At 41.7% G+C, this 19,705-nt stretch overlaps 1 pseudogene; it reads right to left on the reverse strand.

Annotated features, from left to right (window-relative positions):
- Positions 1-6,173: 6,173 nt before the first annotated feature.
- On the reverse strand, positions 6,174-14,296 carry LOC137784516 (synaptotagmin-5-like; annotated as a pseudogene).
- Between the last annotated feature and the right edge of the window lie 5,409 nt (positions 14,297-19,705).

Raw genomic sequence — 19,705 nt, forward strand, 5'->3', positions numbered from 1 at the left:
TAAAGACACTTTAAAGCACTTTATTTATTTCTGTAAAGATGAAAAATGCAAGTTGTATTTAATATTATATGTTATTCAAGAAACAGTGCTCTAAAATCTAATATCTGCTGGCTCTTGTAACCATTTACTGATTGTCAATATATATTGTTCATTTTAATATTTTAATTTGAAACAGAATTCGATCATCAAGATCGAAGATGAAGGATGAACTGGATGGACTTATAATATATTTATATTATAATATAATCAGTCAGTATCTTTAGTCCTCCATAATACAAATCACAATAATTGTCACAATAATTGTAAAGTATGCCAAACAAACATTTAAACAATATTTCCTCAATAATGAACCTGAACAGATATTAACCTTGTGCCCATATCAGACAGGTGCTAAAACTAACACATTCGTAACCTTTTAATAACTATTTCCCATCGGTAAAGCAACTTTTCATTTTGTCCTGTTTCTTACTTCCAACGTCTGGCTTTGTACCTTCAAAATAAGAGCGCAACCAGAAATGCACCGACTGTAGTAACACAACTTCAAAATAAAAGACATTAAAAAAAAGGGAACAAACGTAAACGTACGTAAATTTTCAAAGGTACGTGTAGGATGTTTAAAAATATATATGTTTGTCATTGCTGCACTGGAAAACAGTTGGTTCGAGCTTGTAGGTGGGACATCTCAGCATCCAGCAGTGCAGGACACGACCTCCAACCCAAATCAGAAATGTCGTAGTCGGAAAGCAGGTGCACGGGGGACGTGGCATTAAATGTCAGACCATGGGTGTAGTAAAGGCAACTGAAGCAGTGTAAGGCTGAAGGAGTGAGTCACCGATGCGTCCTGCCGTTCGGCGTGCGGAGGATGTTGAAACGCCACGGGGCTGGAGATCATTAGCCCCAAGAGCATTAGCCAGATTTAATGGTTAACAATGATAGTTTCTATGCTAATGCTCCACCACCAGATAGTTTCCCACACAAGCCAGTGAGTGTAGCCGTCACACAAAGGGATAAACTTTGTCGGTATGACGCGTGCAGTGTTTCAGAGGGGAATCTCTACAGACGTGTGGATCAATAGTGACAAAAACAAGTGGACAGGCTGTGAGTCAGGGGCCGCTCGCTGCTCGCTGGACCGAACAGAGTTTTCCATCTTTCCACAGGAGAGAACAGGGTGTCCGGCCCACTCTGTGTCCTGCTGCTTTTATTTTACATAACGGCTTCGTGGTCCAGTGTGTAGCGCGATGCAGCACCTGTTTCCTCTGGAACTCTCCGCCTGGTTAAACAAAGTATAATATGTGAGACAACAATGAGCAGCTTGAGGAAATAGGGAAAGTTTGTATACTTTTACACAAGGCGACCTTTTTCTGTTCATTAGTTGTGACTTGTAGCTTTAGTAATGGTTAATTAATCAATGAATAATGTCATTACATCACAGAATAAACATTTTGGGTTGCCAGGTCTTGACTTCTTTTTTTAAAGGTGAGTTAATAAGTTATTAGTCATTTAGGAAACCATCAAATCTGCAGGGACATGTGTTGATATCAATAGTAAAGAGTGTGGTTTTATAATAACCCATAATATTTATGATATAATGTGAACTAAATTACTGATAATGATGAAGCATTACTTTGTATTTGAACCCACCTTCAATACAAAATTGAGTAAATGCTCCAGCTGAAAAAAAAGAAGTAGAAGAAAAATAAAAAAGCTTTAGAAAAATCTGTGTTTATTTGTCTATCCCTCGTTTGCAATTAAAGTTTTATTAATTTAATGAACACATTGTGGTCTAGATGCTCTGCAGAGGTAAGATGGCCCATTGGAGGGCTCTACTTGATGGATAATATTCTAAAGAGCTAAATAAAAAAAAGAAAGAAAGAGCTAAAGTAACCTGCTGAAGAAGGAAGAAGGAGACATTTTTCACAATTTGGCAACTCACATTTTTTTTAATAATTGCTTATACTGATCAATAAACATCGGAAATTCTTAATAAAGCTTTTCGTTTAACGGGTGATTTATTAGACAGCAGCACTTAAGGATCCTTGTGTCTCTCCCTCCTTGTGCTAAAATGCAAATATACTCCCATATTCTCCTCTTCGTTGCTTTGAAGCGCCTTCACTCAGCCTCCCCCGGCATGTGAGTTCAGATCAGAGGACGGAAGAGAGAGAGAGGCATGTCTGTATCAAAGGCTTCACAGCCGCACGCCAGGAATCTGATTTCATATTTACACCAAACAGGATGTGCAGTATTCTGTGCTTTCATGTTAAAGGGATTTATTTACAAGTCCCATAGGAAGCATCTTGGGAAAATATTCACTCAAATTCAATTGATCCAGTCAGTATTGCAAAGATACAGATAATATATATAATAATAATATATAATGTAAATAATGGTTGTAGGTCGACTGTATTTCACTGCCTGCATGCATTAAGCTGCTATTGGGTATAAAAATACACTTATTACATTCTTGTTCACTGCACTCGAGTAATCTGGAGCACATCTGGAGCTTTTTCCTCACTTCGTGGACAGAAGTGATGCTTCAAGCCTCAGAGTGAGGAAAGGAGCCGCGAGGAAGGAAGTGACGTGATAATACGAGTGTAACTAAGTGTGAGATTGTGTTTTCCATCCAACTGGGCCCGTGAGATATACATTTCCACTTTTAACACATCGCGATGGTTTTCCAACCTGGAAGGACCCGAGCCGTGACCTTTGTGTGCGTGGGTGTGTGCATTACTGTGTGTGTGCTGTTACTGTGTGTGTGGCAGTCGTCACATTTGTTTGGTGATCCGATATGACGTAAAAGAACACCCTATGGATATTTATAACTATCAGAGGGCTTTTCTTTCAGCCACTCTGAGTCGGAAACAAGGACGAGACGTCATGAGGCATTCAGTTGGCACAAAGTCTCTATTGGGACCAGATGATGTGACGGCAGGGGGAAGCTCTACATCTGTCTCGGGGATGGGAATTGGAATTAAAAGGGACATTCTGTTCTTGTAATCAAAGCAGCAAGACTAGTGACTCTCTCTCTGTGCTCATATAGTTAAAAAAAAATGCTTTTATATACAAACACTTGAGTTTTATTGACTGAACTAGAAAATGTTCCCATAAAATCACCATTATGGCTGTTTGAAGACTAAAAAACATCGTCTCTTGTCCCTCTGTGATGTCATCGTCACGGTCTGGTGGTACACACATCGCGGTTTTCCAAGCTTCTTGAGTTGTTTGTCGAGCGGCATCATTCCATCAATGGCCACGGCATCTCTGGGCATCAAACATCTGTTGCCTGATGGTGAGTATTTTGAATTGGCGGCTCCACACTGTGGGGTTTAGCTCCCGAGGGTGAGCCGAGCGGCCTTTTCAGCGCTACGCTGTCACGGTGAACATGGAAGCCAGTTTCTAGTGCTATCCAATGGCATAACTATATCAACGATCGCGTGAGCAACACAAAAAGACGCGGCTCGTTGTTGTGAATGTCGACGTGTGGAAAAGGCGGTTAAAAGCGAAAGTTGCTAAAACTTTTTGGTTTTCTTTCCTTAAGGCCATCCTGGGCCAGATGCATGGTTACTTTCTTATGTTCCTTCTTACTTTTGAAGGTTGTATAAATTATGACGACGTAACAGTGTCTGATGAATGTTGTGCTTGTTTTGCATGCACAACAATTAGGAGTAAATGGTTCTCTCTTAACTTGTAGCCCTCTGTTGGCTAACTTTATGTAACAGGCCAAGAAATAATATTCCACAGTTATGATTGTCTTATTTTTGAAGGTTGTATTGTTTGTTAAACTGTAAAGGTACCTACATAATACCAATATAACTGTAAAAATACCTATAATACCAATATAACTGTAAAAATACCTATAATACCAATATAACTGTAGAAAAAAATATAATACCAATATAACTGTAACAATACCTAAATAATATCAATATAACTGTAAAGAAATACCTATATAATACCAATATAACTGTAAAAATACCTATAATACCAATATAACTGTAACAATACCTAAATAATATCAATATAACTGTAAAGAAATACCTATATAATACCAATATAACTGTAAGAATACCTATATAATATCAATATAACTGTAGAAATACCTATATAATATCAATATAACCGTAAAAATACCTATATAATACCAATATAACTGTAGAAATACAGTTATAATATCAATATAACTGTAGAAAAAAATATAATACCAATATAACTGTAACAATACCTAAATAATATCAATATAACTGTAAAGAAATACCTATATAATACCAATATAACTGTAAGAATACCTATATAATATCAATATAACCGTAAAAATACCTATATAATACCAATATAACTGTAGAAATACCTATATAATATCAATATAACTGTAGAAAAAACATGGAATACCAATATAACTGTAAAAATACCTGTATAATATCAATATAACCGTAGAAATACCTATATATTATCAATATAACTGTAGAAAAACCTATAATACCAAAATATAGAGTTCAACTTGAACGCTGCAGCGAGGAACAGCCGATCAGATGCCTTTTCTTTCTTCCCTGAATATCAGTCTGCTATGATATGATAAACATGTGGAGAAGTTAATCCTTTTAGTGCACGGCTCCGCAGAGCTTCAAATGGAAAAGAATGGTGGCAGCCGTCACCGCTCGCTCTCTCAGAGCTCCGTCTCCTTTCAGTGGATTTCTATTGCAGGACTATGATGAAAATCACAGTGCATTGGATTTAGTGTTGCATTAGATAAGTTATCGTTCTTCTTTATTTTGTTCCGTATCTATATGGAGAGGTCTCGCTGTTCTTTTTCACAAAACAAATTCAATAAAATCCACATCTTCGAAATTATATTAGATAATATATCAATTTATTTGAAATTATTTGAAACTATTCAGTTTTAAAAGCAAAGACATTCATATACAGTTAAGACAATACATGCCACCAGCAGGCATCTGCGTGGTGCATATATTATAAATACAAACACAACACAATAACTCCTTCCTCAAAACCAAAAAGTGTTACATCTTAGTATTAAAAACACATTTCCTCTTATCAAATATGTGACGGGTGCCGAATGAATATCTTATACATCATTTATATTTGAACCCGCCTTAGTTTGTTAGTTTAGTCGTCATATTTTTTAAATGAAATGAAAGTTTTATGAAGACATATCTCTTGAGTCTGAACACAATGGCGTTCATTCAGTAACTTATACTACTCAAATTTAGAGTAAAATAGAAGTTAAAGTAGGACATGCTTTCGCTCGTGGCTACAATTCAACTCTGTGTTTTTATCGTTGGCCATAAAAAGGCCAGACAAAAACGTCTGCTCGAGCCAAAAAATTGTGTAATAATGTGTCAAATAGTATTATTTCTATTCCAACGGATTAACAATATTGTGATTGTTTTAGTAGTCCGACTTAATTTTGCTTTGCTTGGCTAGCTAACAGTGGCTAGCTGTGCTAAGGTAGGCCGCATCCATTTTTATTTTACAGTGCAGACAAAATATCAAAAGTCTTCATGCAATTAAACTTCATTTTTCCTCTCCAGTGAGGCTTCTCTTGTGTCGAGAGGCGCCGTGAATCAAAAATGGAGTCACTGCAGCAGATTGTGTTCAATAATAAACGGCAATAGCAAGAGAGCCGCTGTGTTCGAGTCGTGCAGGACACTCAAAAACGCTGCTGCATGGCGAGCAAAGGCCTCATGTTGCACTGCAACACAGCAGACTAATTACAAAGTGGGTCTTGCCTTACTGTTGAATAAAGTGGGAACTATTATTAGGAGTCTTAAAACCTTGAAAGTATGCATTCGGAACGAAACAAAGCTGAGAAAATCCTCTTGGGGACTGAAAAATAATAATCCATCAGGCCACTGTAAAGACCTCGTACATATTCGCAGGAAGAGGCGTTTACAGTCCTGGATGTAGACAAATACTGGCACAGTAATACACCACGGCAATACACCACGAATGGCGACCCCAGACGCCCCGTAACATTCAACATTAACATGTGCAGCCTCTGGGCACAGTACAAAGAGTAACACAACATCAGCGCAAGTTGCATAAAACCAGAAGGATACAGTTATACGGACGACAGTTTTCAGAAGTCACAGTGGAAATAATCACAAAGGCAATGCCGGGATACAGAACACTGTTGATATGGAGAAAGCTGCCGCTCATCCCTGCTCCATACCGTGTTCAGGGCTTCTCTCTCTCTAAAGCTCTGCAGATACTCATGGACCATTTGGATATTTGTCTCTTCCTAAAGCAGCATGACCAGTTACTGAATTCATTACACGATCTGTTGAGGAAAGACGTGGACATCAATTAAAAGTTGGCAAAAAAAACTCCACAATGGACCCTAAAAGTAAAAGAAAATACTTTGAAGCGTGTGCACCCCAATCGCATGTCATTCCCATCCAACTCCACCTCTCTGTGTTTCTCTCACTGGGCGGCGGAGTGGACAATCAGTCTGTCAGTCAGTGCTACAGCACATCGGATTGGATGGCGTGCCAGCGAGCTGTCTCAATGTGACCACGACTGCACATTTCCTTCCAGTGTCCCTGTCCGGCCCCCGAGGTATCGCTGCCAATCGACACACGACCCAGAATGCTGCTCTTGGTGTAGAGACGGCCCTGTGGATATAAGAGGGATAGCTGAATTAAACAACTACAAAGGTGGTCAGTTACTGATATGTCAGCATATTAACATAAGGTTGCATGACGCTGTTTGACATGAAATGAATATAAAACCAGTTTTCACTCCCATCACGCCCAATAATGCAGCTTAGTCAGTGTTAGTGCCGGTAGTCACGTGACTTGCCAGTCAGCGAGTCATTAGTCGAGCGTGAATCGAGACGTCGTCGTCACTGACGCATGAGAGGCGGCCGCTAGGTGTACCTGGAGCGCCACAGTTTGAAGCTCAGCGCGCCACCGACCAAGCTGCACTGTCTGACACGGCATTATTTACCTGCATGACGATGAACTCAAGCACCAACGGGACCTGAGTGATGTCGCCAAAGGGCAGGTCGAACAGGAATGGGGCGTTCCAGATGGGGTTCGGACCGCTGGTCCCTTTGGTCTCCTTGGTACCAATTATTTTCCCTTCCTGACGCAGGTTGATGACAACGTAGTGGTCTGTTGGGGGGGAAAAAAATACATGCAGGGTCATGATTTTGTTTCATTTATTTCAGATTTATTGTCATGTCATATTTAGATGGTTCAACAAAGGTGTACTTGTACAAAAGGTGCAGTGGACTCGGCTTGGAGGACATAATTTACAGGACTATGGTGGGACGGCTTACGATACGGGTGACTGTCGCTTTAAGAGCAGGTATCTTAACCAGAGGAACGGGTTGGCATTGAGGGGTTAAAGGTCACTGGCTGTCAGTGTCACGGGGCGAAATGTTTGTGTGAGCACGAATAAATGGCCAAAGAGGTCTGCAGCCACAGAGAGAAGTAGTGCCAGAGTAAAAGTCTTGGTTCAAAATCAACATTTCTAGTTGTTGTTGGTGTTAATGAATAAGCTGATTGCATCTAATGTTTTACCTTTCCATGAAAAGGCCTAAACATGTTGACCTACCCTCTCCGAACCCTTACCCACTGTCACTGCTCGTAATCTGCATCATCATCACTCGCAAAATAACGATAAGCAAGTTGGATTTACTCAAATTAAAAAGCGACGCGTTATTGTCAGAACACAAGAGTCACGCATCTGCAAACAGAATGTATTTTCCACAGATTTCAGGAACAATTTTCCTCCTGAAACGCACAAAACAACAACTTACTGACCACGTAGCCTCAAACTGTCACTTTCAGTGCGGGAAACCAGAACATGAGAGTTGTTTTCCCGCTGCCTCCTGTCCTCACCAGCATCATCAAAGCAGAGCTTTAAATCAGATGCAGTAAGATACGATACAGACAGGAAGGGAAATGACAACAAGCTGATCAGGTCATAATCTGATTATACTTCAAGCCAGAAGTCAGAGAGGAGAACACAGACAGAGGTTTGTGGGACCATATGAGCAGCTTACGGTGCAGTTTAGTGACAGTATTTGCAGGCAGGAACTTGGGGACGTTATAGCTGAATGGAAACTGTATGGTTCAAATAAATTAAATAAGCCATTAATTAATTCAAAACGAAAAAATAATGTTTTTTTTCCCTTATAAAATACAATCCAGTTTTTCCTCTTTGAGCCGTAAGGTGAAAAATGGGAAACCTTTTATAGCCTATTTCTACCTGCAGCTCCGGGGATCCGTGTGAGCTTGGCCAGATTCTCAGCTTTTCGGACCATCACCTTGATGCGCTGGGCCGCCGTCTGGTACTGCAGCAGGATGAACAGCTGGCCCAGAGTCCGCGGCACCGACACCGAGCTCTTCCTGCGACCCAGACCCGATGTTTCCTGGGAACTCGCACTCTGAGGGCGGGAAGGAGCGATAGTTGTAGAAAAATGAAAGCGAAAAAAATGCAAGAGGGGGGAAAGATGTCTTTCACTCAGCAGATGTTCCCTTCATCCTTTGGGCGGCAGGAAACGACCCCGAGACCAAGGAAAGAAAGGAAGATAATGGAGCGGATTCACACTGTAAAGCACTTAAAACCCCGTGCTCATGAATATGTTTCTATAGTGCTGCGAGTGGACCAAAGCGTCGACGCTGTCACCAACGTTTCAATTGCCCAGGTTCCAGCTCAGCTGGGCGGAAGTCACTTACAGTCGATATGTAACATGGAGCTGTCAGGGTCAAGCATTGTGTTGCCAATCCCACCACCCATCCCATACACATGGACATCCATGCTCTGAGGCACTCTGGGTAATAGCCGTCGTACACGCATGATGATAATTGGCTTCCGATTTCACGTCACATCTCATCAGCTTGCATTGTTTGGGCCGCGGTGGTGAGTCACCGGCTCCCATTCAGCAGGCTGAGCGCGAGCCCGCCAGCTTTCATGAGGCCGGGCAGCAGAGCGCGATGGCGGTTTTCATCCAACAAGTGAGTTTCGGTTCACTGCCTCGGTCCGTCACTGCCCTCAGACACCGTCACTCACACTTAGTATTAACAACGAGGGATGTCAAACAAACCCTACGGCTATGGCAAGATTGTTTTGTTTTTTAGAGATGTCAAGTTTTCTTAACCTTTCAGTAAGCGTTTCAGCTGATAGCGTTTCAGCTGATAGCGTTTCAGCTGATAGCGGTCCCTCCGAATGCTGTTTGGAGGCAGCTTTCCAATCGTGACAAGTCAAACATTTTTAACATTCATTTTGGTGTCGTTCTGGGAGACGGTGCACATTCATCACGCTAACATTCGGTAACGCAGAAGCCATCACTTCACACACTGTAACATATTCTATGGCAAGATTAAATAATTTGACAGAAATCAACTGAAATACATTGACCGTTTTTTTCAGATATAATAGCTAAATGCAATGTTCTCATTATGTTAAAGAAACACAATCCGCCGGCCAGTATGTTAGTACGATAGTGTCGGCTCGCCATGAAATCAGAGCTGGTGAAGAAAATTAACATCCAGATGCAGATATTTTTCTCAGGAGGTGCTGGAGACAAAAACATAGCCAAAATAACAATAAATGGGATGCCGAGGTTGCTCTCAGACTGTTGGATAAGTTATAGGCAACTCTATGCTAACAGATTAGCCATAAAAGCTTGATGATTTAAAAGGGTTGAGTTTGGGGACTCGCTGTAATGTGAAATGATTGCTCGCAGCGTTACGTATCAAACTCCAACTCAGCAGCCTTTTTTTCCACCTTGCCAGTCAAACAAGCCGAAGCAGTGCTGTTGTTTTGTACACGATGGGTGTACAAATTATGGCTAGCAACATTTAGCAGGAAGATTCTAGCGGGATTCCCATGATGCTCTGTTCTTAAAGCTGGATGCAGCAGCAACAAGAACAAAATTTTAAAGGTTGTTGTGTACAACATACGCTGATAATATCTGGTATTTAATGTGTGTTGATCAGTCATTCTCAGTTTTGTTCTCACTTTGTGCATCCCTACTCATTCATGACTGATAATAGAAAGCTGAGCTTTGGGGCCATTTGCAGATAATGTTACATGATGAATGAAGACCCTTTGAGAACGTAACGCCGATTATCCTGACAATCAATAGTCGCCCTGTTGTGTTCGGCTTCCTGTGGCGCTAAAAAGGCAGAGACATTAAACTGCTGCCACGTCATTCACCTCCATCCCCATGACATGTCGAAGCGAGGGAGGCAATACAGATGGATAATCATCAATCCTCCAACCTGTTCCCATTATGGCGAGTACAAAACCCCGGTGGGTCACTGTAAATCCATTAAGAGACGCTAGTCTTCTGGATTGTGTCCTGGAGCGCTTTCACAGCAGCCTCCTGCTCCACACCCACACAGGGATACACACCTGGCAGCTGCTTTCATTGAGAAAGAGGAATATTGTGTGCGTTTGTGTGTACGTGTGAGGATGAACCATACGTTGACATTAGAGGAGACATCTAACTCTGATTTTCACATATGAGCAACATGAATGAAAGCACTCAGTGAAAATGTCTTACAAAAATCTGACTGACTGAGAAATGTCCACCGAAACAACAGGACCCTCTTCCCTTCAAAATGGCGGATATTAATGCCCTCTGGCAGCGATTCCACTAAACTCCGGAGGGCACTGCGTGGGCGCGCTGCCAATTTGCTGCACTCTGCTTGTTTGCTCTGCAGTCGCAATACAACAATGTCACCATGACGAACAACAGTGGGAAAAAAAACGGGCTAATGGGAGAACTGATTAGACGCTACATTCCTTCATGGATAAAAACATGATAGGCGCCATTTATAGGCATGCGTGTGTAGTTTCCTATCCGTTAAACAACTAGAGAAAATGCAGAGTTCGTTAAAAAGATGTTGGAAAGGAATCACGTCGTACATCCAGGAAGAGCTGCGCGTACAGACGCACACAAAGCCCATGGTCGACACAGCATTAATCAAGAAACCCGCCACGACCGTCTCAAAAACTCAAAGACCTGACAAAACCATTTCAATTACGGTCTGTGCCAAATCTTCAATATCCAAAAAACCCTTAGAAAACTCCCCATGATGAAAGAAACACAAGCTACATCTTTAGCTAGCCAATCAAATGGCTCAGAGACAAACGCTCATCCGTGTGTGGACGAGACGACTTAGTTCCTGTTTGGGCTCGGGTCCAGTTGCTGACTGCCAGGTCCGACTTGGATTTGAGTCAGAAGGCCGCCACAGTTGTTGACTAATGTTTTTTCCCCACTGCACTCTTTGCTATTTAAAGCTTAATTGCGTATTAAATAAACGCAACTGCGCAATCACCGTGTACCTTTTTCAGCTTGCTTTTGGTCGGGCCGAGCTGCCTGGTGTAGGTGCCGGTGGCGTCGGGCCCCAAATCCATCTGCTCGCAGGGCAGCTCCACTGCCCCCAGCGCGGCCTCCCTCAGGCCCGAGAAGTCCCTGCTGTACACGGCGAGTCTCAAGGTGCAGCCGCGCAGCTCTTCCTCGGAGCCCACCTGCAGCACGAAGCTCTCGCTGTGGAGGTCCGGGCTGAGGCTGCGGCGCCGAGAGGCCATCTGCTGAGGGGTCGGGCAGAGGGGAGGAAGGCTGGCCCGGACGAACGCACCGGCGCGCCTCCGGCCGGCCCCAGAGAGCCCCAGGATGTCGACCGTCAGGGTGCCGCCGGCCGAGGAGAAGAGCAGTGAGAAGTGAAGCAGAGGAGCCGGCTTGGAGGAGCTGGAGAGGGAATTAGAGCCGTACTGAGACAGAAAGGACTCCCCCGGCTGGGCCGGGGCGCTGGCGGCACCGGCGGTCAGTCGACTGCTCTCGGCGTAAAGAAAACTCTCGCCGCTCACGGTGCTGCGCCGACCCATCGCCCGGCGGGACCTGGACACCAGGCCCAGCTTGGTGAGGGAGGGCAGGGAGGCTCTGCCGTGACGCGGAGGCTTGTTGGACGAGCAGGGAACCGCCGGGGTGCTGACGCGCCGCGTCGGGAAAGAAGAGCCGGGAGATTGCGACGGCTCGGCCGGCCCGGCCGGGCTGCGGTCAAAGGGCAGGCCGGCGAGGTCGTCCTCGGAGGGAGAAGAGGTGCTTTTAGAGGACGGGAACTCCAGCACGTCGCCGTCCAGCTCCTCGTACTGCTGCTTGACAGGCTGGGTGCGCGCCGACGGGGTCAAGGTCACCGTCACCCTCTCGGCGGGATGGGGAGACAGGAACACGGCCTCCTTGTCCTCCGACGAGACGCTCTTCCTTCTGCGATAGCAAAGGACGCAGCCGAGGACCAGGCAGTAGCAGAACACAGCCAGACCCACAGCCAGCAGGATCTGCAGGTGAACTGACAGAAAACAAAAGCAGTTGTGTTGTTAATGTTGTGTTCCGTTGGGTCAACGAGGGGGAAAGTGAGCAGCCGGGAGGAAATGGGAGGAAAGCCAAAAGATGCAAAACGATCTTCAGACGTCTGACTTTATTAAAATGATGGTGTTGTGTCTGCTCTCGACGTCCCTGATGAGGTTGAAGAGGAAACGTCTCAGGGTTGTGATCCTAATTGTGTGAATGACATTACAGATGGCGCTTTGATCCAAAGCAGAGCAGAGCGCATGCAATGGGTCGGTTTCCCTGGCAATCAAATTGTGTGTTTGTGTGTATAAGTGTGTGTGTATGTGTCTATATGTATGTGCGTGTATATGTGTGTATATGTCTCTGTAGGTGTATGTATGTACGTACGTGTCTTTGTATGTGTGTTTGTTCAAAATTTGAGCATTTTACACATTTATGGTCAGTACTGGGATTTCAACCAGTAAAGATAATCCAGTAGAAGTTGAATAAAACATTTTCCCTCACATTGCCAACATCACTGGATAGTTCCTGTATTCGTGTCCATCACAGGTAACGTCACAGGTAACATTGTGTCTGCATTACATCAAATGCAATGTGTAGTTTCATGCATAGCTTCCTGAAATAATTCTCTTTTTTTGTTATGTAGAAAAATGAATTCTTTAATCAAGTTTCAAAATAAAGTTCTTGTGGCCAACTGAGTGTAAAATACTGATAGAGCTGCTGAAGTCACTGAGACAGAAGCCGTTAAAGCTGCGCTCCGGTGTCCATTTAGGATCATATAATGAGGATGTGAGGCTGGATGACTCACGCATCATACACACACACACACACACACACACACACACACACACACACAGAGCAAGGTAAACATCCAACACTGCTGAGAATGAAAAGCTACACGTTTTTGATATTTAAAAAAAGACAAAAGCAGAGAGGAACGCTATGAGGATTTTCCTCTAAAAATAAAGGAGGATTTGTTGAGTGCACACAATCAGTGCTAAGAACACATTTGAGAGAGAGAGAGAGAGAGAGAGAGAGAGAACAAATTAATATGTGTGTAAAGTGTAAAAAAAACAAAAACAAAGCGAAAACACAAATCTCATCCTATTATCTGAGGGGTGTTTCCCAATAATTACCAGTCGTCTCATCTCAAGGGACTCACCCTGCACACACTGCATGAGGTGCACATACTTGCACATAAAAACGGGATCACAAAGCCAGTGAGTGCTCCCTGTCAGTGCAGAGGAAGCAGACAGCCATTAAGGAGATGAAGAGCACAGAGACGTCGGGAAATAAAAGGCTGAAGGTAAATCACTCAAATATGACTCAGACTGCAGGCAACGAAAAACCCAAGTGCCAATTCAGCATGTGTCTGCATATTTAGTTACTGTTGTGTCTTGGTGTAGACTTCACATACATGCCATTACTTTCCGATGAGAGAAAGTGTATAGCTCTGGTCTAACATAATCTATTGTATTTGCCTACAAGCTCTTGGTGCCTATTCATACAAAGTTATCTAGAACAAGCAGAGCAAGGAACACCTTGCAGCCGCACAGCTCTGCATACCAACAAGCTCATTCAACTCCACACTGAGCTCAGTTTAACAGGAGACGTTTACAATATTACTTTTGTTCTTCTCTTTAAAAAAAAAAAAAAAATAAATAAAAATAATTTTAAAAAAACGCGTGCATACATCCTGGTAGTTTTTGTCTCTCCATCAGGAAAAGGATATATACGAAAAAATATGAAGGGAAGCAACCATTTTAAAACAAACTCGCCATGCAGATACTAATAACAACACAAAAACAAAAAGAGTGAGAAAGAAGAGCATATGTCCTACCTCCCAGTGTGTACTGCGACATGTTTCCATACAGTTAGATGTGTGTGGGTGTGTGTTGAGTCAGCGCTGTTTATGAGAGCGGTCCATCGCCAGTGCGCAGGGACCCGGAGCCCTTCAGCCAATGGCTTCATCGGACCACTGAGCTTTTTTTAAATATTATTTCTATCGCACTGATTGTGCGTCGGAGGCAGGAAGGTTCCGGATGCGCCGCCGCGTCATGAGCCCGCTCTGAGTCTGCTTACAGGTCCGGGACTTTATGCCTTGAGCAGATCAAGCAATGCCAACACGATGGATGAAACGCACTGTGTCTAATTGAGACACACACAGGTGTGTGTGTGTGTGACACAAAATAATGTCCGTCGTCCCAGCAGTCATGTCAAGGACTCGCCGTGTCAGTGTGTGTCAGATTGCATCCACTTGTTTGTGGGAACAATGTATTCAACTAATTCATTTGTTAATTCATCTATTTGGGTTTGTTGATGTTCTTGTAGCCAATGTTTCAGTCTGTTCGTCAAATAAATGGTTTGTATTTTGAACAGAAGGAATAATTATGGGTTATTTCTTTTTATATATATATATATATATATATATATATATATATATATATATATATATATATATATATATATATATATATATAAATGTCATAGTGAAGTAAGTTTATATGCAAGTTTAAACACATTTGGAATGTAAATCCTCTTAACTTAAAATGTCAAGTTGTACAAACACACACACACAAACGTGAAAACTGTGAGTTACAAAGAAGCTGAAATGTGTGTTTGTTCGACTGTGTAAGGAGAGTTTTCTTGAACTGATGGTGGAAAACAATTCTTTGTTTTAACTCGGTGGATCAAGTTGAAACAACAAGGGACAAAAAGTTCACTTAACTCTGACAACACTTTCAAGCCATCAGGGGAGCTTTCATTTGTAATTTGAAGTTTTTACAGTGTTTTTGTTGCTCTCTCTCCTGGAAAAGAGCTAAACATCAGAGTTCCCATGAGGAATAGACTTCTCATATACAGGAGACGTCTTGAACTAACAAAGGCTTTTGTATCAAATGTTAAATATATTTTAGTCAACTCATACGTTTGGTTTTCGCTGCATGGGTGAATTATGGGTTGTTACTGACATCTGGTGAACAAGTCATGTCAATAGCACCTTTAGAAATATTTTACTGCGAAAAATGGTGACGTGTTCAATACTTATTTTACTCGCTGTATACATATATACACACTCACACACACACACACGCATATATATATATATATATATATATATATATATATATATATATATATATATATATATATATATATATATATATATAATATCCTTTATTAGTCCCTCAGTGGGGAAATTACAGGATTACAGCAGCATTCTCACAAGTGAATAAGATAAAGATCAAGTAATATAAATAAACAGTAGACCAGTAATAAAACAAAATTCAAGATTAAACAGTAAGAAGAATATTAAATATACAGATGGAATAAAAAATAAAAATGTGTATAAAAGTATTGCACCATGCAGGTGATGCATGAATGTATTTATATGTATCACATGTATCTATATATAATACATTTCTATAATATCAATGAACATTTAAAGGCGACATTGTGTGTATCTGTTCTTTCATGACACTTTAATTCCTAATTTTCCAATTGGTAAGGATATGGGGTCAAGGAACAAATGGATATTTTTATTTATTCATTCGCTGATCATCGTCGACAGATTAGAATTAGAATATATCACATGTTTATTCATACCCAACCTGTTTGAATATTAATGGCTGAAGTAAAAACTGACAGCACTGATGCTCCTCATCGGCATAAGAGCACATGAACTCCAACATGCAACAATGGAAACATGAGGGTTACCTGATATAAAGGTTTACATTCAAGGGCTGAGTTGAAATATTAGGGTGTTGTGTTTTGTTGAGCAAATATTATTATACCTTGGTTTTTTTCACAGAACAGTGGTATGGAAAGAGAGAAAAGCAGCAACTCCTCATCCATCAGGCTGAGATGTGTTTAGTGTTCAGATTCTCTTCTTCAAACTGACGCTTCATTTTCTGAATGGAGGAATCAACTGATTGTTTAAGAATCAACTATAAAGAACATTTTATCCAATAAAAAACTAACTGTTGTGACCACTACTGACCACTCCAGGCTGTTGTCTCTCTTTTAGTTCGACTCCAACACTGGAAGTAAAAAATAAATAGAAATTAAAAAAAGAGTAGAGAAAGCGGTTGCTCATGCAATGTATAACCACTAGAGGGCAGAAGTAAGCAAATCTTATTGTTACAGCTCCTTTCATCAGCACCTTTCAGTGCAATTAAAGTGTTTTACAGATGACTGCCGGATAATAAAACAGTACAAATATAAGTGAGAAAATTAAATGAGATGAATAAAAAATAAAACCTGATTAAAAAAAAAATTAAAATATTCAATTCAAACTAAAATCTACATCAAATTGACAAAATAGCATAGACAAAGGAAACAAATTAAAATAAAACATGACTCCAGTGAGATAATGGAGAAAACAAATACATAATGGCAGTCAAACAGTCCAGTTAGAGATACGTATAAAGGTTACGTTTAAATATATACTCAGCTGCTCTCTGATCCTCTGGCAGACTCTTACAACATGTTGGAGAAGTTTTTGTTCCACATTTCGAAACACTAAAAGCACAATTGCCACAGAGGACCAGAGTTTCATGGAGAGGAAGCACGGCACAAGGTCAACATCTGATTTTAGAGAATCATGTTGTCACGGCCATATACATACAAATAAGAGAAATAAATGAGTTAATACCAAATCCAATGAGCAGTCCCAGCAACAGCTACAACAACACATAAGCACACACACAGTTTCCTCTTTGCACAGTACATATTTTTGGCAGAAGCCAGGCCTTTCTAAGAGTTTGTGAAGCCCACGACCCTTTAGAACGTTCCACAAGAAAGAACACGTTGTTGTCAAGTCCAGTCACAATAACAGGATGGAGCCAACCTGTGCACTTCCTCTGGTGAAGAGTTCAGGTGTTTCGAAGCAGTCACTGTGACCAAGTTCTGGCCCAAATGGTGGTTTTGAGTGGGAAACCGGAGTATGGGCCACAGGCCAGCATAACATTGCACGTAGACACTATTGTCTAAGAACTGATTGAGGACTTGGTCAATAACAAATGACGAGAACTATGTAATATGAGAAGGAAGGTGGGACCTTTGCTTGCTCATGAAATCATGTATATTACCAAATGTTTTGGGGTTTACAAGTTAGTTGGTTCTGACGGTTGGAGTGGTCTAGCTCGCCGTCAGGGAGAATCCGGAGCCAACCCAGTTTTATTTGTAAACCTGTTGGTGTTATGAATAAAGTTGACGTGGAGTAAAGAAAACCTTCATCCAGTCTCTGGTCTCGGTCTGTGCGTCGTGGAATCACTAAGTGCCATCTGATCGAGTATTTTTGTGGGATCTCAAGTCAGATACAAACCACAGGACTTGTAGCAGTAAGAGCGATTGGGACACTTTTGCCTGCAAGGGACTATCTTTCTAACCACAACAGTAACCTGCACAGTTCCAGAGTCAAGGCTACTACGTTCCAGCTGTTCCAGGAATCTTTTGCAATGTCACTGGTGCAGCCACAACCAACCGGGTTTTAGTGAGAACTTGTGTATTTCATGATGAATTCAATTGAATTTAATGAATTAGATGGAAAAAAAAGTCAGAAACCCTTGAAGCCAGATGTATTTGTGACATTGATCTGTGATTGGTCTCAGCTTTAGTGCTGCCAGACATTTTGGATTTTAGATAGTAACAGAAAGCTAACACATGAGACGGTAACAGAAAGCTAACACAGGAGACGATAACAGAAAGCTAACACAGGAGACGATAACAGAAAGCTAACACATGAGACGGTAACAGAAAGCTAACACATGAGACGGTAACAGAAAGCTAACACATGAGACGGTAACAGAAAGCTAACACAGGAGACGATAACAGAACGCTAACACAAGAGACGGTCACAGAAAGCTAACACAAGAGACGCTAATAGAAAGCTAACACAAGAGACGCTAATAGAAAGCTAACACAAGAGACGCTAATAGAAAGCTAATACAAGAGACGGTCACAGAAAGCTAACACAAGAGATGCTAATAGGAAGCTAACACAGGAGACGGTAACAGAAAGCTAACAAAGGAGACGACAACAGAAAGCTAACACAGGAGACGGTCACAGAAAGCTAACACAAGAGACGGTCACAGAAAGCTAACACAAGAGACGGTCACAGAAAGCTAACACAAGAGACGGTCACAGAAAGCTAACACAAGAGATGCTAATAGAAAGCTAACACAAGAGACGGTAACAGAAAGCTAACACAAGAGACGCTAACAGAAAGCTAACACAAGAGACGCTAATAGAAAGCTAACACAAGAGATGTTAACAGAACGCTAACACAAGAGACGCTAACAGAGAGCTAACACAAAAGGAAGGTTAAGTCTATGTTGAATCATTGTTTCGTTGGCCTACATTTACGTTCTTTTCTACCTCTTTTCCATCACTAGCGAGCAGATGTTTTCAAGAAAAAAACCTCTGATAAACCTGATGAACACTACCTGCGAAATGCCAAAAGACAAAGCTCGCCACTGGCTGGTGAACATAGTGGAGCATGTAGCGTCTCAAGACTCATATTTGTCTCAGGGGTTGGTTGAGCCCACACACGGAGCTAAAAGGAGAGTGAATATTGGATTCATCAGATGACTCATAATGGATGATTAAAGCAAGTGTTTGGTAACATGTTTCCCATTTAATTGCTCTTTCAGCTTGTTACACTGACCCCAAGTGAGGTCATGTAATCCAGCTGTGAGTAAAAATATGTTTGTTGAAAGGAAATGACTCAGACGCCCATAACAGTGTGTCACACTCTTTAACCTTCTAGAAAGCTAAATACAGTATCTTGGGAGAGAACATGCCTTTTGGCCATCAGAGTGGACGTTCATGAACCACGGTTCATGGGCTACGATATGCTATATATGCTGTAAATATGGCTGCCCTCAGGGCCAAAGTGGCTGTTAACGGAAGTATTACGTCGCTCCCGATTAAAGCATTAAAACACCCGGGGGTCACATTTCTCTGCCTTTGTGTGGGTGGTCAAATCTCCTTTTATGTGCATGCAGATGAATGAGCTACCATTTAAAATTAGGAAATTAGCATTATCCTTCAGTGCGCTGATAGCACAGCAAATTGTTGGAGATGATTTTTAAACCAAGACACTCCTGGAGGTTTAACACTAACTTCTTTCAGTGTTAACACATTCAATGTCTCAGGATAACCATGATGTTGACACACTGACAGGCTACACATGGCCCTCATGTAGCATGTGTAAACATTCACCCTGAGATGGCAACATCAGTGGTTTTCTCTCGAATATCTAATTCAGGCGACATAGATTTGTTTTATTTTTGGCACTTCCTTATTATTTTTCTAAACTCGCTCCAGAAGCCATTCTCTGTAATATGACGCAAAGCAGGAGCTGCTTTTCACTGAGCACAG

The sequence above is a fragment of the Clinocottus analis genome, unplaced genomic scaffold (assembly GCF_023055335.1).
Source record: "Clinocottus analis isolate CAN_PGR_092001 unplaced genomic scaffold, fCliAna1.0.p SCAF_1, whole genome shotgun sequence".
Taxonomy (NCBI): Eukaryota; Metazoa; Chordata; class Actinopteri; order Perciformes; family Cottidae; genus Clinocottus; species Clinocottus analis.